Source organism: Mastomys coucha, chromosome X (genome assembly GCF_008632895.1).
Source record: "Mastomys coucha isolate ucsf_1 chromosome X, UCSF_Mcou_1, whole genome shotgun sequence".
In the NCBI taxonomy this organism is placed as follows: Eukaryota; Metazoa; Chordata; class Mammalia; order Rodentia; family Muridae; genus Mastomys; species Mastomys coucha.
In genome coordinates, this window is record NC_045030.1 from 14,403,261 (window position 1) to 14,407,457 (window position 4,197).

At 39.5% G+C, this 4,197-nt stretch overlaps 1 protein-coding gene across 4 annotated transcripts in view; it reads left to right on the forward strand.

Moving 5' to 3' along the window:
* Positions 1-4,197, forward strand: part of LOC116074151 (zinc finger protein 81-like) — a 118,758-nt gene that overhangs the window by 18,865 nt on the left and 95,696 nt on the right. Inside the window, exons 1-2 of one of the 4 annotated variants that reach the window (XM_031346589.1) lie at positions 2,124-2,140; positions 2,254-2,286. The exons of 2 other annotated variants lie outside the window; for them this stretch is intronic. The gene's annotated coding sequence lies outside the window, so the exon portion shown is untranslated. Of the gene's footprint in view, positions 1-1,715; positions 2,141-2,253; positions 2,287-4,197 lie in introns of those variants that run through there. One more of the 4 variants, XM_031346427.1, reaches the window with a different exon arrangement.

Below are 4,197 nucleotides of genomic sequence, written 5' to 3' on the forward strand. Positions count from 1 at the left end.
TCTCCTGTCTCTCCCTCTCATACCTGATCATGTTCCCCTTTTCCCCGTCCCCATCCCCTCTCCCACCCAGATCCCTCCCTCCCTCTGCCTCCTGTGATTGTTTTCTTCTCCCTCCCAAGTGGGGAGAAGGGGCCCCTTTATGTTTAACATTTCACTCCTCTTTTCCATAATTAGTAGGTCAAGGACCTTTGTGTCCCCAACATATGTCTATCAGATATGATACTTAGTTGCCTTAGAACTAAGTCTGTTAATACTGATAGTATGATAATAAAATGTCTAAAACTTTGTGGGAAATAAAAACACCCACATAATTTTTAAACTTCTTTTATGATAGAGTTTAGTATTAATTTATATTATGATTTTTTTATAAATCTTTAACAGAAACATGACATGGTGGTACATACCTTTAATCCCAGCATTTGGGAGACTGAGGGAGGTGGATTTCTTGAGTTCCAGTCCAGCCTGGTCTACATAGTGAGTTCCAAGACTGTCAAGACTATGTAGAGAGAACTTTTGTAGTGGTTTGAATAAGAATGGCTCCATAGGCTCATATATTTGTAGGTTTGGTCACTAGGGAATAGAACTGTTTGATAAGATTAGAAATATTAGGAGGTGTGGCTTTGTTTTAGGAAGTGTGTCACTGGAGATGGGCTTTCAGGGTTAAAATCCCATGTCAGGTCCAGGTTCTCTCTACTTGGGGATCAGGATTGAAAGATCTCAGATACTATTCCAATGCTTGTCTGAGTGCTGCCTTGCTCCTTGCCATGATGATAATGGCCTAAGCCTCTGAAACTGTAAGCAAGCCTGATGTGATTATAAAATGATGTAATGGTATAAGAATATGTTCTATGGGGGTGTGGTGAGGTGTGTGGGGGAGGGGTGCCCGCTGAGGCATCCCCCTGAGGAACCAGCCACACAACAGTATAGTATAGAATAGGGTTTATTGAGGGTGTGGGGAGGGGAGTTAAGAGGGTAGTAGAGGCAGAGGAAGGCAGAGAGGAGAAAGGAGAGAGTAGAGGCTGGCCATGACCATGTGGAGAGAGGGGGGAGGGGAATGGGAAGAGAGGAGGAGCAAGGGGGCAAGAGTCAAGAGGCAAGGGAGAGAAGCAGGGTTAAGAGAGAGAGGACAGGGCAAGTAGCCCCTTTTATAGTGGGCCAAGCCTACCTGGCTGTTGCCAGGTAACTGTGGGGGTGGAGTCTAGCCAGAATACCAACAAAGCCCCCAATTAAATGCTTTGTTTTATAGAGTTGCTGTCATCATGGTATCTCTTCATAGCAACAGAACAGTGACTAAGACTGTTGGTACCAGGGACTTCTGTGACAGGACTGATCATGCTGTTTGTTGGAGGAGAATTTGGCTTAAGATACTACCAAAAATTCACAGAACCTAACTGAGAAGAAACTAAGGGGTTTTTGTTGTTGCTTCGTGTTTTTAGGTGACAGAGTAAGAGAATCTAAGCCTGGCTTCCATAAACATCAGTCATGGACGTGGTGCACAAACATCTGGCAGCAAAATACTCATACACTAAAATAAACTTTAAAAAATGCAATCAAGGTGGCTAGAGAGATGGCTCAGCGGTTAAGAGCACTGACTGCTCTTCGGAAGGTCATGAGTTCAAATCCCAGCAACCACATGGTGGCTCACAACCATCCATAATGAGATCTGACACCCTCTTCTGGAGTGTCTGAAGACAGCTACAGTGCACCTACATATAATAATAAATAAATCTTTAAAAAAATGCAATCAAAATAGTAATAAATAGCATAGTGAAATATAAGAAAATGTTCAGAAATTGACCTTAGTACAATATTTATGGGACAATAAATATGATGGCTATTCTGCGTGTTAACTTGACCACACCTGGAATTAACTAAAACTCAAAAATGGAGGGCATACCTGTGAAGTGTTTTTGCTTAATTTGAAGTAGGAAGATCCACTTCTGATATAATCATTGAAGTAGGAAGATGTACCTTTAATCCAGATCTTTTGAATTGGGAAAACATGCTGTTAATTTGGATCTTGAGTTAAGAAGACATACCTTTTATACAGATTATTTGAGCTAATCTGGGCCATACCTTCTGCTGGAAGACCTGAAAGAAGGAAGCTTTTGTCCTTTGCCTGCTTGCTCTTACCTAACAAGTAAGTCCATTCCTTTACTAGTATTCAGAATTTCAGTATATACTGAAGACCATCTGAGACATTCAGTCTCATGGACTAAGCAACTACTGGATTCTTGAACCTTCTATTCACAGCTAGCCATTGTTGGATTATTTGGACCATAGCCTGTAAGTCATTCTTATAAATTCTCTTTCTATGTCGTTTCCCACCCCCCACCCCCGTGTGTGTGTGTGTGTGTGTGTGTGTGTGTATGGAGATAGAGATTCATTCTATAAGTTGTTATTCTAGCAAACCTTGACTAATACAATATGTGACACCAGTTATATTCAATGAAGAGAATTGTTAAATATAGAATAATTTATTATGTAAATAGAGGTGGCATTTCATTATTGAGGAGCAGTTAGGAATGGAGTAATTACATGAAAATGTACAGAAAGAACTTAAATGTCCAATTAATAGGAAAAAAAGTTGCATGGAAGAAGTAAAATAGAACAACTTACTAAGGTCTAGCCTCAGTGTGAGGAGGGTCTTGAGAAAGAGGGGTATGGGAGCAGTGCTAATTCAGTAATCACAGAGTCAGTAGTGGATGTAGACTGTCAGTTCAAGTGCTCTCTCTTTTCCTGAGGATTCTCATCTTCTTCTCCTTTCTTCTTTCTTCTCATTCTTTTGCCTTCTCCCTTTTCATTCTCTTGCCTTCTTCCATCTCATTCTTTTGCCCTCTCCTGATCAGAGAGCCCAAACCCAGTCTTTTACTTACTAAAACTATATCATCAAGGCTTTGACCATTGTTAATATTTTTTTTAGAAATCCTTAATTTTACATAAATTTTATGAATTCGGATCATTAGTTTCAACCCCTGCTTCCTTAAAACAGAAACTAAACACAAGCAAAAGCACACTTCCTTATAGGTTTTACACAGCCCGTTCTTCACAGGTAGCTGTTACAGCTCTTGTGGTTTCCTGATATAGCAGAGATCAGTCTTTAGTAAATAACTTCATGTAAGAACAGAAAGGTGACAGACTACTAAGGTTAAAATAATTTCTTGCAAAGTTTTAAAATTTATGCGTGTAAAGCAGCTAGCTCTTTCTAATATCTGACTAGGCATCATCATCTCCAATCCTTCAAGTACCTAAGGAAACAAAGTACTAATTTTTTATATGCTTGTATATGTATCTCCTCATAATTCTAATTTCAAGGCCAACTCTGGCAATGAACTATTTCTACAAAGGACCATGTAGGCTTTTATAGCCTCTGCTTATGCTGTCTACATCCTTTCCCATGGCACTAAAGGCCAAGTGGAAGACCTGTTCCTCATCCTCCACAGTCTCATGACTACCTGCATTCCTCATTCCTTAGAACCACATCGGTTTCATTTAGCTCTGAGAAAATAAGGAAGTATATTCTCCAGAAAGGGAGATTGAAAGTAAAATCAGCTTCAGGGCAACAGAATCCATCAGCACACAAAGGGATCTATGGCTTGGTGATGTTCCAGGGGCAGGAAATGTAATAATTTTATTATTATCACACCTCCCCTTATGCACCCATGCTGGACCTGGCAACAACTAGACAATTCTTCAACCCTTAGAAGGATAAAAGGTGTAAAAGAAAATCAACCAGTGTTGGGGAAGAGTTGAGAAAATGAGATATTTATACATTCCTGCTGAAAATATTTTTATATACATATATATCTATAATATATATAATATATGTTTATGAGAGAGATAACATTTTGATAGTCACTAAGCAATGTCTACTTTAAAAATATAACATCTAATAAAAGGTTCAAACGCAGAAGACACTCAGACAAGCAAAGTAAAATACACAAGTCACCACGACACTGTGCTTAAGGAGACAAGGGTAGGAGTTCAAAAAGCGTAAGACAATTTTGCACACTTTTAATTTCCAAATGAGTGATTTTATTAAGCATGTAACAAACACAAGTAAAAGAATAGCTGGCAAGTATCAGATGGATAGTGTACTGGCTGGTTTTGTGTCAACTTGACACAGGCTGGAGCTTCAGTTGGGAAAGTGCCTCCATGAGATCCAGCTGTGGGGCATTTTCTCAATTAGTGATCAAG